The sequence below is a fragment of the Pantherophis guttatus genome, chromosome 4 (assembly GCF_059756535.1).
Source record: "Pantherophis guttatus breed Tessera chromosome 4, ASM5975653v1, whole genome shotgun sequence".
NCBI lineage: Eukaryota > Metazoa > Chordata > Lepidosauria > Squamata > Colubridae > Pantherophis > Pantherophis guttatus.
In genome coordinates, this window is record NC_142066.1 from 80128851 (window position 1) to 80150866 (window position 22016).

The window sequence follows — 22016 nt, forward strand, 5'->3', positions numbered from 1 at the left end:
TTTTTCTTCTCCCTTTCTCTTGATGGATACACTCAGATCTGTCTGCATGATCTATTCCTTGGGTTGGATACGCCACAACTTATGGCCCATTGCGACTGTCGTTAATTATCTTAGGGCATGTTCCATGCTTATACAGTCTGCAGATCTCTAATTATCTTTTTCATTAACAGGAAGACGACACCTCCAAGTCTGCACTAGGATTGCATCGCTAAGGCATAGGTTACAATCTGGAGCCTGTGACTTCTATCCCAACCGGGCGGTGAATGCCGGCTGGTTGGTTTTCAGCTAGTTACTCTCTACTGGGATGTTACCACATATGTCCAATACGGCACGTTGCCTGGGGTCCATATCCCTGGCTGAGGAGAACTGAGTACCTGGGGAATCTCGTGTCCTTAAACCATCCCTCGATAATCAGATGGGTTGGACGGCCTCCTGGCTCTACTAAGTGCAGGGGCTTTGTATAATCACAGTCAATACCAGATACACTGAGTTGTGTTTTGGTTTTACCTTTAGGAGTCTGTTCACTAAAGTCCATTTAACGGTCCACGTCATACACAGATAAAACAGTAGATAGTCAAACTGACAGTCCACTAATATGCCAATCACTAAGTCTTCTTACCAGTCGTTCTCATGCACAATAAACAGATCTTCTGGTTTTGCAAACAGTAGCAAAACAAAACAAAAACAAACAAACAATCAATCAAACAATTGCTGTTGCTTAACGCATTGTAAGTCTATTGCTCAACGCATTGTAAGCCGCCCTGAGTCTCCGGAGAAGGGAGGCAAATAAATCAAATTTAAAAAAAAAAAATCGCACTGAGCGGTGGAGAGTAACAGCAGATAATAGAGAGCAGGCTGGGATCATGCAAAGGTCATGCACAGGGAATTAGCCATGATGCAAGCTTTCTCTTGAGGGCAGTGGCTGCGGAGCTGGCCGGTCCGAACGCAATATGATGCACTGCAGCAATACAATACCATTTTTATACAAACATATCTTGCTGGTTTATATATTGCCCAACCCATCCGGTTGGGTAACAGCCATTTCCTAATAGGACTGGCACATTTTACTTGTCCCAGCCTGCATACTGCTGCAGATATTATAGCCACATTGCTGGTTTCTGTTCCTGGGCCCTCGGGCGGGCCATGAGTTCCTCAACCCGACGGTGGACAGGTCCTTCAGTTCTCATGACGGCTGGGTCTTTTTGGGTCTCATTGCTGTTGGCTGCCTCTCATTAGAGGGGAATGTTGGTCAGGCCCCGGAAGTTACTGGGGTTCAGGACAGGGCGTTGGGTCCAACCTTTCGTCTTTGGCCCAGATCATAGTTCCATTTTCAGATTGAGGGTCCTGCGCAGTTTCCCGTTTCCAACATCCTCTGACGGAACACGATTTCCTTGGGCCTGGTGGCAGAGTGACCCTCCTTTTCTCAGGGTTGGTCTACCCTAATTCAGTCCAGGCACGGGAGGCTGGATAGCGCCTTTTTTCCTTTCCAGTTACAGTATCGGCAGCCTTACTTCAGGACCCAGTCCTGGTGCAATCTCCTACGAGGTCCTGCTCTACAGGTAGGTGGCATTGGACCGTTCATTATCTTTCCACCTTACAGAATGCATGATCCCATTATTGGGCTGGTGGCCTGGAGTCCCCTGAGGTGTCTAGGCTAGGACAATACTTCCCCAAGTTTGGGCTTTAACCTGCACGATGGTTTTCCTCCCTGTCACCGAGTTCTTCCCCGTAGGTTACCTTCTACGGACTCCTCCCTCTCTCTGATGGGGGCAGGGGGCACCCTTTTTTTGAGGGGAACGGGGGAGCTTGTGAGCCCTTCCTGGGTTCCATGGACTGTGCTTCCCCGTAATTGAATGCTGGAGGTGTTCCTCCGCCACCATTCCAACCTTAGTGGCCCCAAGCCACTTAGTGTTTTAGCTAATTTAGCGAAGTCTATTACCTTGTGTCAGAACAAGTCAAACAATGTTCCAAGAAAGAGAGTTTCTTTGAGCTAGAATCTTCTTGCTCAATTTCAACTGTTGGCCGATTTGTTACATATAGTCTATCTTTTCACCACAAGATCATGAATGTTCCCTTTCGCACAGAGCACCATCCGTGGCTCTTCTGACAAAAGCCCTCCGGCACTTCACTCGCCCAGGCAGGGCTTGCCCGTCCACTGGTTCCACCACCTTTCCTACAAAGTCCTCCTCTCTTGGGGGAGCCGGGGTTTGTCTTTGTCTTCCAGTCATCCTCCCAGTTTTTTGGTATTTGGCTCCATGCGGTCATGGCCTTGCCTGCCTCCTTCGGTTTTTGACGGCCGCCTCGAGAATTGTCCTACGTCTCCATGGAATGCGACCGTGCCGGTACCATGGGGCGCATGGTCTACTTTCCGGTAAGTGCGTGGAGCACTTTAGTATTTCCCTTGCCTAATCCATGCCGGGCTGTTGTTGGGTGGCAACCTGTTCAGTGGCTCAGCTACTCTGGGCTGGCCGACTTGGTCGGAGCTCCCGTACTCAAGGGGGACTCGGACCAGACTGCTCCCTCCCATATGACTAACTAGCTTTGGTAAGTCCCATTCCTAGATGATCTTCCCCGACACAATGGAGAAGGGGCGTTGGTCCTACCTGATACACTCCTTCTCAGGGTGCAGGGAAGATCATCCAGCCCCACCCTGCTGGCCGTCTGGTTCATGATCCGGGAGGGATTTCTGTTTTCACAGATTGTGAGCTCTTCGTCATGCCATTGCTGCGCCTTCGTCGAACTGGGGAGCTCCCGGCAAAGGAGGCATGGCCAACAAAAAACGTTACTTGGTCTCCAAGCAGAGAAGCTGAGCATTACCCATTCCTGGATGATCTTCCCCGCACCCTGAGAAGGAGCGTATCAAGTAGGACCAACACCCCTTTTCAGACTTGTTGATTCAAAGGTTCCTAATAGCTGAAAAGCAGCTAACAAGCTATTTCCAAAGAAGATCAGAAAAGGGATTATATTAATTTAGTGTCTTTTGAAGGCACCAGTTTAGTTTGAGCAAGATCATTGTTCCCCCATCTCCCATAGCTTTAAGTCAGATGGAGGCCACTGTTTTACAGTCTTCTCATGAGGAGCAACTGTCTGCAGCATTTGTGGGTGATCTCAAGTCCTCTTCTTCTCTGGAGTTGAATTACAAAGAGCCAGTCTATTTGCTGTCTCTTCATTCCATTCAACTATGATTTTCATTCACAATTTCTTCTCTGGAGGTCTTGTGCCAGGCACTGTTAACATGTCATATCCCATTGCATAGCCCGTTGTGTCTTACTATATCTCTGTGTAATTCCTTTAACTTTATTTTATTTTATTTTATTTTATTTTATTTATTTATTTGATTAAACTTAAGTATTGCTGAGCACATTGTAAGCCACCCTGAGTCTTCGGCATATAAATCAAATTAAAAAAAAAAAATAGTAGTCTTGATTCTATACAATGTGGCAATTATGTCCTTTCTGAAATTCAGCTCAAAAACTGAAAATTCAATAAATATGTTTTTCCAACTTTGTTGGAACCATTATCTATAGTTGAAAATATTGAGAAAATATTATGTGCAACAGTGGTAGGTTTCAAAAAAATTTACTACCGGTTCTGTGGGTGTGGCTTGGTGGGTGTGGCTTGGTGGGCATGGCAGGGGAGGGATGCTGTAAAATCTCCATTCCCTCCCCAATCCAGGGGAACGTTACTGTGAAATCCCCATTTCCTCCTGATCAGCTGGAACTTGGGAGACAGAGAATAGATGGGGGCAGGGCAGTCAGAATTTTTACTACCAGTTCTCTGAACTACTCAAAATTTCCGCTACCTGTTCGCCAGAACTGGTGAGAACCTGCTGAAACCCACCTCTGATATGCAATCTTTGAAATTATGGACATGTTCATACATTTTATTCAACATTTCACATCTGTCCATTAACCCCCAAATGTTACTTTATTTACGATGACATTTTTAGTTTGTGTGCATGTTGTATATACTATGTTTCACTTGTTACTTTATAAGATAGTTTCATAGATTGTAGAAGCATTCTTGAAAATGCATATAATTGTTTGGATTAATGTTTTTCTTTGTAGCATGCTAATTTTCCATTCTTTAAAACGTTAAAAGAATCTAGAAAAAAAAATCAAGTGGAACATAGAACCTGACAGGCACCATAGGGCATTTTGTCTACATTTAAAAACTAAGTAGCTAATGTAACTTTTACTATATTTTTAAACAGAAGGAAAGAATAACAGTATTGCCACTTTTCCTTAAAGTAAAATGCACATATTTTTGCAACCCAAGCATAGCCATGTAATTTGAGAACAGATACATGTATATTTTAATAATACATTTCATTAAATTCCCCTGAGCATATTCTGTATTATTACAGCCATATGAAATTATTGTCTCATGCTATATGTCATAAGAGTTATATAAAATGAATACCCTGTTCTTGACCGATCCTATTTGCAGCAATTTTCTAGAGTTTGGCTTCTATTCCAAAAACAAGGAATCCTAATCCTTCCAGCACTTACCAAACTATATATAATTCCAAGCAATTTCAACTAACTTTCAGGAGTGTTGGGAACTATGTTTCAGGAATACCTGAAGAGGCACAATTTACCTACCTTTAGTTAACAGTTAGTCATGTCTGGAGTCGGTGCTCATCAATCAGTACACTGATACATTTTACACTGATAGGTTTATTTTCCAATTTTTTTTATTTTATACACAAACAAACACATAATAAATAATCAGTCATTCAGTGTGTCATCTTGGTGTTTCTTCAGTGCCATATTATTATTATTATTCCTCCTATCTTCATCATTTCTTAATATTTTCCGTTCTTTTGTTACAACAGTCTCCTCATAATTCATTTATTATAACATTCTCTTGTTTACTATTAATACATTTGTCTATATCTCTTCTCTAACCAATAATAAAATTGTCCCCTTATCTTAAAATATTCCATATCCTCTCTTTCTTTAATTATCAAAGTCAATCTGTTCATTTCTGCAGTCGAAAATGTTCTTAATTACTTCCCCTTTTGAAGGGATTTTCTCTGCTTTCCATCTTTGCGCAAATACTATCCTTGCTGCAGTTATTACATGTATAATCAAATATATATTTTCTTTACTAATTTTCTCTGGTAGGATACCCAATAGGAACAGCTCCAGTTTTAAGTCAATATGTTGTTGAATCATTTCTTCTAACCATGTTTTATTTCTACTCCAATAGTTTCTGGCTTCTGGACATGTCCTCCACATATGATAGGAGGATCCTGGTGTCTGATGACATTTCCAACATTTAGCTGATTTATCTTTAAACATTTTTGCCAATTTTTCCGGTGGCATATGCCACCTATAAAACATTTTGATTTGATTCTCTTTATATGCAGTGGGCATTGTTAATTTATAGTTCCTTTCCCATAGCTGTTGCCATCTGTCTAACTCGATTGAATATCCAAATTTTTTTGCCCAAGCTATCATTGTTTCCTTTACTTGCTCTTCTTCTAATTCAATACCAAGTAAAAAATTGTAGATTTTTTTTATTATTTTATCATCTGTTCTGTGAGTATCCTATCCAGAACTGTCATTTCTAAATAAAAACCGTATAATCCGCATCCTTTTCATATCTTGTTTGTATTTGAATATGAGTATACCAATCCATCTCAATCCCTTGTTCTTCCAGTTTTGTTTCCCTTTCAATCCCCCCCTTGTCTGTTAATATATCTTTATATCTAAGAATATTTCTAAAATTAATAATATTTGGGTGTATTAATGCTTCCATTGTTGATAACCATATTGGTATTTTCAAATAGTATTTATCTCTGACCTTCTCCCACACCAATAACAATGCATTTCTTACATAATGTCTATGAAAATACATATTCATCTTGCTTCTACCATACCATAAGAATGCATGCCATCCCAATTGTAAATCGTGTCCTTCCAAGGTCTTATATTTCTTAATTCAATCCATTCTCTCATCCAAGTCAACACTGTGGCCTGATAATATAATTTCCAGTTCGGCAGTCCAAATCCTCCACATAGTCTCACATCCTGTTAATTCTCGCTTTCTTCCCCTACCATATGAACTTCCTTATTATTTTATTAAGGTGTTGAAAATAAGTAACATACGCCTCCATCCATGAATCTGGCATTTCTGCTTTCCCTAAGAGTTCATTAAATAGTTCCAGCATTACACTGCTTAACTCCTCTTGTAATATCTTACATAATTCCGCTGGTAGTCCATCCAGCCTGGTGTTTTCCCTTTTTTTTTTTAATCACTTCTGTTAACTCCATCATTGTTATTCTTTCTTCTAGCATACCCTAATATTGTTCAGATATTTTAGGTAGGTTTGATTTTTCTAAACATTTCGTTATCTTCTCCTCAGATATCTTCTCTTGACAGTAAAGTTTCTCATAATAGTTTTGGATTATTTTCTTCTTTTCTTCACTTCTGTAATGTATTTTTCCCTTTTCATCTTGTAGATGATTTATTATTTTATTCTCTTTCTCTCTTTTTTATTTTATATGCTAGCCATCTTCCTGGCTTATTCACATTTTCAAAGAAGTTCTGTTTAGCTGATCTTAATTTACATGCCAAAAATTCTTGTTCATTCAAATTTATTTCATGTTTTTTCAATTCCATTTGTTTTTTAACTTCGTTTTTTTGTGTATCTTTTTGTAATTCTTTCTCTAACCTCTTATACTCCTCTTCCAGTTTCTTCTGTATATGTCTTTTCTTTTTATTCTTCTTTCCCAAATACGTTATTGCCAAGCCCCTAATATATGCTTTCATTGTGTCCCATACATTCTGAAGTGATGTATCCTCCTTTTTGTTTATTTTAAAAAAGAACTCTAATTCTTCTTCCATAAACTGTTGAAATTCTTTTTCATTTAAAATTCTTTGATTCAGAGTCCATCTTGTCTTTTTCTTTTGTCCTTTCCATGTTACTGTCATTGGGTTATGGTCTGCCCAAATATTTGTTTCAATGTTTACTTCTAGAATATTGTCTATAAGATCTGTTGACATCCATATCATATCTATCCTAGACCACGGCATGTGTCTATTTGAATAGAAAGTATATTGTTTTTCTTTCAGATGTTTTTTTCTCCAAATATCTTGAATGTTTAGTTCTTCTATCATTGTGAAGAAAGATTTGGGAATATTTTTCTAGGTTTCTTGTTTGTTTTTGTTGTTTTATAGTCCAATTCCACATCTTTTACAGCATTAAAGTTACCCATTATACATATATGTTCATATTACAATTCTAGTATTTTCTTGTGTAACTTCCCATAAAATTCTTCTTGTTTGTTGTTTGATGCATCTAACGCTATCAATAGTATTTGTTGAGAGTTCATTCTTATTTCTACCATCAAGATCCTCCCTTCTTCATCCTCAAATATTAATTTAGGTTCTAATTTTTCTCTAATATATAAAGCTACTCCTCTTTAGCTTTGTTGTATCAATGAGGTGAATAAAACTCATAAGTTTGAGTATTCTAATAATTTTGTGTGTTGTTTTCTAATGGTAAACTTCTTGTAAACTAATTGTACTTCTTGTAAACATATAATGTCCATCTTTAATCTATTTAATTTGTTTAAAATTCTGTTCCTTTTTGTTGCCGAATTCAATCCATTTACATTTATTATGCCTAGAGGAGTGTTGGAGGTCCTCCCGGTCTGAATCTGATCGAACACAGTTAAGAACCCATATTAGGTCTTATCTTATGGCGATGGAAGCAGCAGGACCACTTCGCCGCTCTCATTGCATCTGCAGAAAACCACCCAGCGGCCCTGTTTAGAGTGACCAACTCCCTCCTCAATCAGGGAGCAAGGGAAGACCACTTGCAGGGCAGAGCTGAGGATTTTGTACAGTTTCTGCATGATAAAATTACTCAGATCCGGATCGGATTGGACTCCGACTGGGCGGAATCCACTTGGGAGACTGAGGTAGGTCTTGGGAGTAGCATCTGGGTTGAGTTTGACCCTGTTTCCATCGATGAAGTAGACAGGATTGTGGGTAGATTGGGTGCCTCCACGAGTTTGTTGGATCCGTGTCCCTCCTGGCTTGTTTCAGCTGCCCGGGAGGTGACTGGAGACTGGATCGAGGCAATTGTCAACTCTTCTTTGAGGGAGGGGATCTTCCCCACCTCTCTCAAGGAGGCGGTGGTTCGACCCCTCCTCAAGAAGCCTGACCTGCATCCAGACTCACTTAATAACTATCGACCCATCTCCAACCTCTGCTTTATAGCGAAGGTTGTTGAGACCATGGTGGCGCAACAGCTCCCACAGTTCCTGGAGGAAACGGAGTACCTAGACCCGTACCAGTCGGGTTTTCGGCGAAGGGACAGCATGGAAATAGCATTGGTCGTTCTGGTGAATGATCTCTGGCTGGCCCGGGATGGTGGTTGTTCCTCCATCCTGGTCCTACTTGACCTCTCAGTAGCTTTCAAAATCATCGACCATGGTATCTTACTGCAGTGACTTGGGGGGTTAGGGGTGGGAGGCACTGTTCTACAGTGGTTCTTTTCCTACCTCTCAGGCCGCTCACAGTTTGTATGGACGGGGGGACAGAGATCCACCCTGAGGCCCCTAACTTGTGGGGTACCTCAGGGGTCGGTTCTCTCCCCCCTACTCTTTAACATCTATAGGAAGCCGCTGGGTGAGATCATTCGTGGTTTTGGGGTGAAGTATCATCAGTATGCGGATGATACTCAGTAGTATATCTCCACCCCAGGCCACCCCGGGAATGCCCTTTCTGTGATGTCTGTTGAGGGTAAAACTGTCCTCTGCAAAGTGGTGCAACAGACTAGACAGCGAATAGATACATTGCTTAGCAAAACACACAGATATTCACAGACTCTGAACGTTTAAATAAAAATAAACAGTCTTTACTTGTAGTAAAACAAACTTGGCTTCTCAAAACAAAGATAACACTTCTTCAAACAATCATGGGTCAACACAAAAACAAATTGTAGTTTGCTTACAATTCCAGTTCTCTTCAGTAACACAGACACAGTTCCTTTCAGCAGTTCAACCTTCTAATAGCAGGAGCAGAAGTGAATGAACTTCCTGCCTTCTTTTATGTCTGCTTAGCACAGCCAATTAGTCATCTTGTAGCAGTTAAAGTTACAGAACATAGTTTTCTATATATTACCTACCCAACCGTAGGATAAGCATCCAACAATGTCCCATTGCCTGGAGGGGGTGCGGGCCTGGATGGGGAGGAACAGACTCAGACTCAACCCCTCCAAGACTGAGTGGCTATGGATGCCGGCACCTCATGTTTCAGAGGTCCCATCACTTTTGATGGGGGGGGAGGTACTTGCCCTTGTAGAAAGGACCTGCAACTTGGGTGTCCTCCTGGATTCTTGGCTGTCTCTAGAAGATCATTTGACGGCCATGACCAGGGGGGCTTTTGCACAGGTTCGCCTGGTGCGCCTGTTGAGCCCTTTCCTGGACCGAGATGCCCTTCGCACGGTCACTCATGCCCTGGTTACTTCCTGCTTTGATTACTGCAATTTCCTCTACATGGGGCTGCCATTGGGGTACACCCGGAGGCTCCAGCTGGTCCAGAATGCGGCCGCGTGGGTTGTTACAGGAGCTCCTCGTTACTCCCGTGTAACACCGCTCCTGCGCGAGCTTCACTGGTTACCGGTGGTCCTCCGGATCCGCTTTAAGGTGCTGGTACTCACCTATAAAGCCCTACATGGCTTAGGTCCAGGGTACTTGCAGGACTATCACCTGCCTGCTTCCAACCGTCCTATCCGCTCCCACAGGGATGCTCTCCTCAGGATACCATCGACCAGACAATGTCGTCTGGCGACGTCCAGGGGTAGGGCGTTCTCTGTGGGCGCCCCTGCCCTCTGGAATGAGTTACCCACCGAGCTCCGAACGGCACCTGATCTCCATTCCTTCCATCAGGATCTGAAGACCTGGCTATTCCAACAAATGGGCTGATTTAGATTTTTGGGTGTTATTATTTATTATCATTCGATCTTAACTGGTTTTAATTGGGTTTTTATTGTATGTTTTTATCTGTTTATTTGTTTTTACCTGTGTTCGCCGCCCTGAGTCCTTCGGGAGAAGGGCGACATATAAATACTTGCAAATAAATAAATAAAATATTGATATTGCTTTTATTTCTTCTTCCATGTTTTACTTATTACTGGTTTTTAATTTCATCGCTCTTTTCTCTCTTTGTTCCTTTGCATCTTTTGATCTTGCTCCTTCTCTTAGTGCTCTTTCTTCCTGTTCTGTTGTCCTTTCTTCTTTACTTTTTAGATCATCTTTATGTTCAGTCTCTCTTGTTGCTCCCAATTCATCATCTAATGATTCACAAAATTGCTCATAAAATAATTTTGCTTTTTCAATGGAGTCTAATCTATGCCTTTGTTCTTGCCATATTACCAAAATTCCTTCTGGTATTAACCATCTGAAACTCACTCCTTTTGTTATTAAAAATGTTATTAAGAAGTGATATTCTCTCCTCAAATCTCTGACTCTTCTGGGTATTTGTCTCAATACTATTATTTCTTTGTCTTTGTATTTCAATGCCGTGCTTCTTGTTGTTGTAGTATCTCTGTTTTTCTTGCTTTCTTTGTGAATCTTACATGACCTTCTCTCAGTAATCTATTTCTCATTGCATATCTTGTATGTACTCTGAAGACCTCATCAATCTCATTCAGAATCTTCTCCTTGGGTTCCTCCATGGCCTCTACCAACATCTCCGCCATCACACCTGGCAAGTTTTCTCCTTTTTCCTCCTCTGTTTTGAAATCTTAGATAATAATCAGAACTGTCCATTTCTAATGAGATAATTGTCCTCTCTTGATTTTTATCCACTAATATCAATTTTTCTTCTAGTTCTTCCACTTTTTTTTCTGTCAAATCTGCTTTTTCCTCTACTTTTTGAATTCTTTCTTCGTTTTTCCCAATCAGCTCCTTTTATTTCTTTTAAGTCCTGTTTAATAATAATAATAATAATAATAATAATAATAATAATAATAATAATAATAATAATAATAATTTTATTTCTATACCGCCCTTCTCCCGAAGGACTCAGGGCGGTGTACAGCCTAATTAAAAACAGAATAAACATCAATTTAAAATAATTTAAAAGTATTAAATAAATTTGGCTTAATTTAAAACCCCAAAAATTTAAAACATCCAATTTAAAATTATGTTGCTAACCCAGCCTGGCGGAACAATAGGGTCTTGAGTGCGCAGCGAAATACCCGGAGGTCAGAAATCTTACGAATTTCCGGGGGCAGTTCATTCCACAGGGCTGGGGCTCCCACAGAGAAGCCCCCCCCCCGGGTGTCGCCAGCCGACATGACTTGGCCGATGGCACCCTGAGGAGACCCTCTCTGTGGGAATGGACTGGTCGGTGGGAGGCTATTGGTGGCAGAAGACGGTCTCGAAGGTACCCGGGTCCTATGCCATGGAGCGCTTTAAAGGTGGTGACCAACACCTTGAATCGCACCCGGAAGACCACTGGGAGCCAGTGCAGCTCGCGCAGGAGGGGTGTCACGTGGGCGCAACGGGTTGCACCCATAACCACCCGCGCGGCCGCATTCTGGACCAGTTGGAGCCTCTGAGTGCTCTTCAAGGGGAGCCCCATGTAGAGAACATTGCAGTAGTCCAACCGGGAGGTAACAAGGGCGTGACTGACTGTGCGCAGGGCGTCCCGATCCAGAAAGGGCTGCAACTGGCGAATCAGGCAGACCTGATAAAAGGTCCCCCTGGCCACGGCCGTCATATGCTCTTCTAAAGACAGCCGTGTGTCCAGGAGGACACCCAGATTGCGAGCCCTCTCTGTGGGGGGCAAAGATTCACCCCCAATAGTCAGCGATGGCACCTGCTGACTATATCGTGACGCCGGAAGCCACAACCACTCGGTCTTGGAAGGGTGGAGTCTGAGCCTGTTCCTCCCCATCCAGACCCGCACGGCCTCCAGGCAGCGAGACATCACATCAAGGGCATCGTTGGGGTGTCTGGGGTGGAGATGTACAGCTGAGTGTCGTCAGCGTACAGGTGACACTTCACCCCAAAACCACAGATGATCTCACCCAGCGGCTTCACATAAATGTTGAACAGGTGGGGCGAGAGGACCGACCCTTGTGGCACTCCCCATGCGAGATGCCTCGAGGTCGACCTCTGTCCCCCTGCCAACACAAACTGTGAGCGGTCAGAGAGGAAGGAGGAGAACCACCGCAGAACGGTGCCCCCTATTCCCAACCCCCTCAACTGCCGCAGCATGATACCATGGTCGATGGTATCAAAAGCCATTGAGAGATCTAATAGGACTAGGACAGAGGAACAACCCCTGTCCCGAGCCCTCCAGAGATCATCCACCAATGCGACCAATGCTGTTTCTGTGCTGTGCCCCTGCCTGAAGCCCGACTGGCACGGGTCCAGATAGATAGCTTCATCCAGGTGTCGGGGAAGCTGTCGTGCCACCACGCTCTCAACAACCTTCGCCACAAAACGAAGGTTGGAGACCGGACGATAGTTGGCTAATTCAGCCAGGTCCAGGGAAGGCTTCTTGAGGAGGGGCCTCTCTACCGCCTCTTTCAAGGAACTGCTCAAAGAAGCAGTTATAATCCCCTGGAGCCAGCCTCGTGTAACCTCCCGGGAGGCCAGTACCAACCAGGAGGGACACAGGTCCAATAAACACGTGGCGGCACTAATCTTACCCAGAACCCTGTCCACATCCTCGAGTGTCATCCTCAAATCATCGAGTGACTGTATAAGGCTTTTTAACTCCATCGTCTCCGATACTTTTTGTGTTTCTGTAGTCGAGGGACTTGCTGTTGGGTATAGGTGTGCTGTAAATTTCTTCATCTCGACACTGTGTAAAATTAATTTGTAACCCACTTATGGTTTATTTATAATCCAAATATCTAATCCTTCCCATTGGATGAATTAGAAAAAATAAGAAAAGAAAAAGAAAATCAATCACTCCCCCAAAAACAAAATAGAAAAAATATTACCAATCCAGCAATAAAAAACAAAAAAATAAAAAGCCAAAAGAGTAAGTAAAAAAAGAATCTTGGGAGCAAAGATAAAAAATAAAAATGAACAAGCAAAACAACCAGTATTTCTTCAGGCTCTTCTTGCCTTAATCCAGTTTCTAAACAGGCCACCTTTTTTCCAGTCAAGCAGAAAAAGAAAAAGAAAAAAAAAAGAACCTCACACCAAATTACCCACTCCTTGTTCCCAGAGGGAGAAAAAAGAAAAAAGAAGAAAAAAAATCCAATAGTTATCCACCAAAACTGGTCCAAAACGAAGTACTTCAAAGAGCTTCAAAAAGCTCAAAATAGGTAAATAAAAGAACAAGCAAAAAATATAAAAATTTAAGAAGTAAAAACAAAGTTAGCAATCCAATCTGTCTCTCCTGCACATCTATTTTCTTATCATTCCAGTCAAGGTCAGCCTTAGAGCTCCAGTTAGTTCAAAGTATTTCCCCCCTTTTTTTTTCTTCTGCCAGTAGATGGCACTGCAGGCTAGTTCATTCAGTAAAGCAAGACAATTTCAACATTCCAATTCTTTTTAATACTTTTTAGTTAATTTTGATCAACATTTACTTGATCAAAATTTTAATTTAATTTTAATTTTTAATTTTAATTTTGATCAAATGTTGATTTGATCAAATTGTGATTTACTTCACAATTATTTATAACCATTCCATCTTATTGCAAAAAAAATAAGATTCAGTCAATTCAGCCTGAGTGGCACAGCAGACTAATGCTACTGTTAAAGGTAGTATTTAGCTTCCAGCTGCCTGCAATTACTGCGAGTTCAATTCTCACCAGCCTCAAGGTTGACTCAGCCTTCCATCCTTTCTAAGGTAGGTAAAATGAGGACCCGGTTTGTGGGGGCAATAAGCTGACTTCGTATAAAATATACAAAAGTATGAAGGCTATTGCTTAACGCCTTGTAAGCCGCCCTGAGTCTCCGGAGAAGGGCAGCATATAAATTTTTTTAAAAAAAATTCTTATCTCCTTTTAATTTACCCACACTTTTAAGACAGTTCCCAATTGCTTCCCTTAACTCATTCAAAAAATTTCTTTTTGCCTTGGACTTTTGCTTTCCTCGCTGCCCAAATGCCAGAAGTGAGAGCCGATACACACCCGCTCTCCCTCTTCTCTGTCAGCCTCTTTTCCACTCTATTTTCTTACAAATGGGTTTGAAGAAAAACTTTTTTTTTCTCAAAAAAGAATTCTTCTCACCTAGATGACACACACTGTCTTCATTTCCTTCTTTCCGCCGTGACCATTCCAGCTTCCAAGCAGCTTCTATGGCTGCTTTCTCTGCTGTCCAGTTTGAGGAGCATCTTCCGACCAACCAGAGAGTTTGTGTTCTCCCTGAGTTGGTCAGTCCATGCTCCTCTTGTTCATCATCCCTACAGGACGACTTAGGTCACTTGGGACCCCCGGACAGCGGAGATATCGACAGTTCCTTAGAAGCCCCTAAAGAGCCCGTCATATTGCCTCGATGCTGGGCACACTCTCACACTGATACATTTGACCAGAGCTGTTTCTATATCCACCTTCATTTTTTGTTGGAATCATTGTACCCTGTACTTTACCACCTGAAATTATAAGATGACTTATTTTAAATTTTACTGAATGCAATAAGGCTCATTCCAAATGCAGACTAAATAGATTGATCACAGATGTTTGATCTAACAGCAAACCAATAACAAGATAATAGTGAATGAAAAAGGAATGCAGTTGAAAAGATATTCCAGATAGATTTGATGATAGATAGATAGATAGATAGATAGATAGATAGATAGATAGATAGATAGATAGATAGATATGCTGTATGAGATATGATATGCTATAATGATATAGATATATATGTGTCTGTGTGTGTTTATTATACATTCAGGAGAGAGAGAGAAATTGACTGTTAACAGATTGGAGTTAGATGTCTTAAAAAATAAATATGGGAGTGTAAAGTGTAATTAAAAGCATTTCTGGGTACTAAGAAATGAAGACAGGCTGTCATGAAAATCAACTTGTGACCAGATTAAATCTCTTGACTAAAAGTTTCTCATGCACAATATTGACAAGTGAAAGTTTTCCGATAATAAAGTTACTTGGTAAACCAGTAAACCACAATTTTTTAAAAATTTCTTGGATATAAAGATTTTAATTAGTTTATCTTGTACATTAAGAGTTGTTATAGACATGACATTTTAAATGTCATTAGTTGAGCTTTAATATCTAAATGACCCTATTTTATGTTGAGGCAGTTTCTTCCAACTAGTTATTTAGATAATATTGTTCACAGAGATATCTTTTTGATGAGATGCAGTTAGTCTGTTTTATAACAGTCTTCATTGGAATAATGGATGCAGGTTAAGAATGTCTTTTTGTTTATTTGGAATGAAACCCAATAATATCTGTTGCTTAAACACCTATCCCAGTCCTTGTTGAGCCAGGCAACAACCAATCCAGTTGTTTATGGGAGACATATTCTTCATCTGGCTTCTCTGTCGAGACTGTTCATTATGGTAGAACCTTTGGCATAGCTCTCATCCCTCTCAGAGCATGCAAGCCCCATAATCACGTCAATGTAATACTTCATTGGCGAATTATTATTATTATGATTCTTCACACAGTCAAATGTTCGGCATTTTAGCCACCTATCATATCCTTTCCAAGGACCTGATAGGCAGATCTGGATGTTTGGTAGTGTTACAGATATCATCACAGGATTTAAACTGTATATCATCACAGGATGTAAGCTGTATTTTATTACTGTTGTTATTGTTGTTTGTTGCACAGTCAGCCAAATGTTCAGACTGGATTTGGCATTTTTGTCTACCTATTGAATCTTTTCCAAAGACGTGGAATAGGCAGATGTGGATGTTTGAGGGTGTTACAAATATCATTGCTGAATTTAAGCTGTTCCAAGTAAAGTTGTCTTTTGCAGTTGACTGATGGTGAATTTGTCAATACCAATGGTATTCAAGTGGTGCTCCAGTTGTTTTGCGATTGCATACAAGGCATCTATTACTGTTGGGACTACCTTTGCTTGTTTATGCCACTGTTGTTCTATTTCTATTTGCAGGTCTTTGTTATTTGTGATTTTCTCTACTTTTTTCTCTTTTATTTTCTATTTATTTTTATTATTTTATTTTCTCTACTTTTTTTCTCTCTCCTGTCTCCAGGTACTTCCACATCCATTATTCAGATCTTTTGTCTTTCTTATTGACAGTTGTTAAGTCTGGGGTATAATGTGGCAGGTCAGTTTGAATTCTAAAGTCCCAGAGCAATTTAGCTTCTTCATTTTCTATTTTTTTTTCCCTTTATGGTCCCACCAGTTCTTGCTTGCAGGCAAATGATATTTTTTGCAGATCTTCCAATGCAACATTGCCATGCCATTGCTGGTAGCTAGTCTGTGCAATCTTCTTGCAGCAATCTTAATCTGGTGGTCCACTGTTTTTTCAGTTTCTTTGCATAGGCAGCATTTTCTGTTGCTGTCTTCTCAATTCTGGCTTTGTATGAATTTGTTCTTAAGGCTTGGTCTTGTGCACTAGAATTAGCCACTATCTCTTTCTTCAACTTTCCTTCTATTAGCCATTGTCAAGTTGTATTATTATCTGCTTTCCCTGCTATTTTTTTAATCTATTGGCCATGTAATACGTTGTCTTTCCATGTTTCCATTCTGTACTTCATTTGGTTTTTCTTGTAGGTCAGTTTGGTCTCTCCAGTAGTCGGTAAGCCTTTCTAGTACACAAGCTTCAGTGCACGTCCTTCTGATATTTTTTCAATGCCCTTTCTTCTTCTTCAACCATCTGATGTACTTGCAACATTCCACACCCACTTTTTTTCCTTGGTAGGTAGAGTCTGTCCATGTAGCTGTGGCTGTTGACTGCATCAACTACCACACCAGTTAGCAATTTAAAAATTGTTGGTAAGCGGGTAATTGACCTGTAGTTGCCTGTTGCTACTGCTTTTGCTGGGTAGGTTTTGGCAGATGTTACTAATTCTTCAATTTCATCTCCTTGCAGTATTTTGTTAAATTGCTTGGCACAACTGGGTGTAAACTAGCAGAAATTTCAGCCAAAACCCATGCAGTTCCTTTTCTGGTGCTGACCAATTCTTGGTCTTCCTTGTTCTTGTCTCTACCATTTCTGCTGTTATTATTAGTTCTTTCATTTCAGCTTCATTTTTATTCTTATCCACTTCCTTTAACCAAGATGTGCCCTTGTATTTCTTTGGATTATCCCGTATCTGCACCCAGAACAGTACTGTTTCTTCCTTGTTAGGACTGATTGATTCACTGCAGTTTCTCCGTTGATGGATTGGTAGAAACATTTCTGATTTGATTGAAATTAGAAATCCTGCCTATAATTTGCAATTATTGAACTTCATATATGCTGATCTTCTTGGCTATAGCTGTTATTTGCTGCTTTATTATTTCCAGTACTTCCTTTATCTTCCTTGTTTCTAAGTGGTATTTCTACCTGCCTCAGAGTTCTCATTTCTATGGGTACATTACTTGGAACACTAACATAAGTATTGTTTGGCATTCTTGTTCTTCAGCTTCTTTTATTTCACCTATTCTAGCTTACTTGCATCTGATCTCAGCTTGCCAATCTTATTTTCCAGTCTAATCTTCCATTTTATTGGTACACGGTTTGGCTTTTGTTTTCCCTTTGTTTTTTGGATCTCAGATATTTAGTTATAACTGCAACTGTCTGTTAGTTGGTTGTTTCTTGCAGACAAACATCTGGAAAAATGAGCAAGCTGAGCAAACTGAGTTGGTCTTTATATTTGATATTGCAATGTTGGCAACTTTTAATGTTTGTGCTAGCTATTTTTTTGGAACACGTTTTATGCAAGCAATCTTATTCTGATGTTTTTGTGCTGTTCTAGATGCTCAGTTATTTTTTTTTCAACTCTTCTGCTTCTTTAATTAGAGGCCTTTGTTCTTTCTGAGGCAGAGGAAAGGTGCCTGATTTCTGAAAACAATTCTATATGTCTGCTGGATTCCTCTACTGCCAATTTCCCCCTGGTTTGTCTCTGCAGTCTGAGTTACTCCTGGCAAGGCTTTGATTTCTCTGCCCTGGGTAGGCCTTTGCAGTTCTTCCAGTTCTGTTTCTCTGAATATTTTATTCCATATTATAAATCAACATTGATCTGCTATGTTTCGCTACCCTTTCCAAAATCACATGACTTCTGAGGACTGATATTGATACTCAGCTGTACATCTCCACCCCAGACCACCCCAACGATGCCCTTGATGTGATGTCTCGCTGCCTGGAGGCCGTGCAGGTCTGGATGGGGAGGAACAGGCTCAGACTCAACCCATCCAAGACCAAGTGGCTGTGGCTGCCGGCGTCCCGATATAGTCAGCAGGTGCCATCGCTGACTATTGGGGGTGAATCTTTGCCCCCCACAGAGAGGGCTCGCAATCTGGGTGTCCTCCTGGACACATGGCTGTCTTTAGAAGAGCATATGACGGCCATGGCCAGGGGGGCCTTTTATCAGGTTCACCTGATCCACCAGTTGCAGCCCTTTCTGGACCGGGACGCCTTGCGCACGGTCACTCATGCCCTTGTCACCTCCCGGCTGGACTATTGTAATGCTCTCTACATGGGGCTCCCCTTGAAGAGCACTCAGAGGCTCCAGCTGGTCCAGAATGCGGCCGCGCGGGTGGTTATGGGCGCACCTCGTTGTGCCCGCGTGACACCCCTCCTGCGCGAGCTGCACTGGCTCCCAGTGGTCTTCCGGGTGCGATTCAAGGTGTTGGTTACCACCTTTAAAGCGCTCCATGGCACAGGACCCGGGTACCTTCGAGACCATCTTCTGCCACCAATAGCCTCCCACCGACCAGTCCATTCCCACAGAGAGGGTCTCCTCAGGGTGCCATCAGCCAAGTTATGTCGGCTGGCGACACCCAGGGGGAGGGCCTTCTCTGTGGGAGCCCCAACCCTGTGGAATGAACTGCCCCCGGAAATACGTAAGATCTCCGACCTCCGGGTGTTCCGCTGCGCACTGAAGACCCTGTTGTTCCGCCAGGCAGGACTGTCAATATAATAATTTTAAATTGGGGTATTTTAATTTTTGGGGTTTTAAATCGGCCAAATCTATTTAATTATTTTAATTTTTAATTATTGTTGTGTCTTGTGTTTTTAAATTGGCTGTACACCGCCCTGAGTCCTTCGGGAGAAGGCGGTATAGAAATAAAATTATTATTATTATTATTATTATTATTATTATTATTATTATTATTATTATTATTATTATTATCTGCCAACTTCTGTTCTGTTATTTCTGATTCTGGATGTTCTTTCCAGAACTGGTGCATTTATTTCAAATATCCTCTTCTTGTAGGACTTGATTTGTAATAATAGATAATTGTTTCTGTCAGGCTTGCTTCCTTCAAAGTCCAGGAAAGAATGAGCCAAACTCCATTATTTTATAGAGTAATGTACTTTTACTGGAAAATGAAATGAACACAGTCAAGGAAAGCTGAAACTAAAGCAATAGGCGCGAAAGTTGCATATAGAAAGCATCCCCTCCCACTGTCCATCATCAATCACCCAATCCAAAGGTCTCCCAGAGGTCAGGTGGACACACATCTGGCATCGTCATCAATCAGGAACGTGATGACGGTTGACCCGATAGCCACTTCGGTGCTTAGGTTTCGTTTCTTCAAAATCCACCAGCTTGCTTCCCTCCCCCCACACTCTTCCCTCCCCCATTTCTTCTGGCAGCCAAAGCAGAAAGTCGGAGGCTGACATTCGGCCCCTCCAGAGAAAAGACGTTAGTCCTAAATAGGGAATAAGAAGGGAAGGGAGAAAAAGATTGCAATATAGACATTAAGGCTTATCAGGATATTTGTTATGAAACAACTGCACTTTCTTTGGCACCCGGACATCACGTTTGTTCACCCACTCAGCTTGAGACAACGGGAAATGTTTCCAAGCCACCAAATATTGCACCCTACCATGGTGCTTCCTAGAGTCTAAAATTTCTTTGACTTCGAAATGTTGCTCCCCTTCTATCAGTATGGGAACAGGAGGGGAATCTTGTTCCGATCGTAAAAGTGACAAGTGTTCTGGTTTCAACAAACTAACATGAAACACAGGGTGTATCCGTCTCAATGTTTTTGGCAATTCCAATTCAACTGTGACTGGATTAATAAGTCTAGTGACCAGGAAAGGACCCACATACTTGGGTCCAAGCTTTTTTGATTTCTGTGAAGTCTGTAAGTATTTGGTGGAGAGATAAACCTGTCACCCACTTTATACACATGTGCCGGGGACCGTTTTTTATCTGCTTGTGTCTTATGCACTCGGTGTGCATCATCTAATGCTTTTCGAGTTACAGTCCAGGTGCTCCGTAACTGTTCGATCCACTCAGCCAAAGATGGGTTTTGTGTGGTGTCTTGTGGTAACTCGGGAATTGGCACAAAATCCTGACCAGACGCTACCTTAAACGGAGTGAACCCGGTGCCGCTATGGATAGAATTGTTGTATGCCACCTCCGCAAATGGCAATAAGTCTACCCAGTTGTTTTGCTGGTAATTTATATAACATCTCAGGTACTGTTCTAACACAGCATTGGTTCTCTCACAGGCCCCATTGGTTTTGGGGGGGTGGGCGGAGCTTAGTCTTTGGGCGGAGCCTATTAACTTTAAAAACTCCTTCCAAAATTTGGAAGTAAATTGTACACCCCTATCCGAAATTATACGTTTTGGAGCTCCATGTAATCTGTAAATATGACGAATAAATAGTTTTGCAAGAGTTTTTGCAGAAGGGATTTTAGAGCAGGGGATGAAATGTACTTGTTTGGAAAACAAATCTGTTACTGCCCAAATGACTGTGCACCCTTCACTTTCTGGTAAGTCCACAATAAAATCCATGGATATTTCCTTCCAAGGGGCATCTGGTCTTGCCACACTCTGCAGCAACCCAGGTGGCTTCCCCGGAGGTCTTTTAGCTGAGGCACACACCGGACAACTAGCCACGTATGCTTCTATGTCCTTTTTGAGGGCAGGGCATCAAAACTGTCTTTTAACAAGATGTAGAGTTTTAACAAATCCAAAGTGTCCGGCTGCCTTGGCATCATGAGCGTATTGTAATACTGTTAGTCTTAAACTCTCGGGAACATACAATTTAGCCCCAATCCAAGCTAGACCATCACGGAGAGTACATTCATTTGAATGGGTTTTAAACCATTCGTCAGTTTTTAAGGCTTCTTGTAATTTCTGTAGCAGGTCATCCGAAAAAACTGGATCGGCCCTCGCCTGAGCTCTGGTAGTCATGGGCACTGCCAGTTGTGTGGAAGGGATGATGGGTTGAACCAATTCTTTCTTGGTACTGTTGTATTGAGGCATTCTGGAGAGAGCATCCGCCATGAAATTCTTTCCACCAGGAATGTAGCGTAGGGTAAAATTAAAACGGTTGAAATGCTGGGCCCAATGAGCTTGCTTAGGTGACAGTTTACGTGGTGTTTTCAACGCCTCCAGATTTTTGTGATCAGTCCAAACTTCAAATGGGTGCTTTGCTCCTTCCAGAAATTGTCTCGACGTTAACAATGCCCATCGCACCGCAAAAGCTTCTTTTTCCCATATGGCCCATCTCCTCTCGGTTTCTGATAGTTTACGGGACGTGTAAGCACAGGGTTGTAATTCCCCTTCTGCATTCTTTTGCAAAAGTACTGCTCCCACAGCCACGTCGCTCACATATGCTTGTATTACAAAAGGCTCTTCCATGTCTGGATGTTTGAGGACCGGCTCAGCAGCAAACAGTCGTTTCAATTTTTCAAAAGCTGCTTGACAGTCCATAGTCCATTCAAGAGGTCGTGAGGGCCTTGGTTTTGCCTCACCCTTAGTTTTCAGAAGATTTGTTATAGGCAGAGCTATTTTGGCAAATGAGGGGATAAACTGTCTATAAAAATTCGCAAAACCCAGGAAACTTTGTAACTGTTTGCGGGTGCATGGGGTGGCCCATTCCAATACGGCCCAAACCTTCCCAGGGTCCATCTCTATCCCCTCATGTGA

At 41.7% G+C, this 22016-nt stretch overlaps 1 protein-coding gene across 6 annotated transcripts in view; it reads left to right on the forward strand.

The window, feature by feature from the left end:
* ELMO1 (engulfment and cell motility 1) overlaps nucleotides 1-22016 on the forward strand; it is a 641324-nt gene that overhangs the window by 570333 nt on the left and 48975 nt on the right. The window contains exon 2 of one of the 6 annotated variants that reach the window (XM_087892444.1): nucleotides 10653-10728. The exons of the other annotated variants lie outside the window; for them this stretch is intronic. The gene's annotated coding sequence lies outside the window, so the exon portion shown is untranslated. The remainder of the gene's footprint in view (nucleotides 1-10652; nucleotides 10729-22016) is intronic. 6 annotated transcript variants of the gene reach the window in all.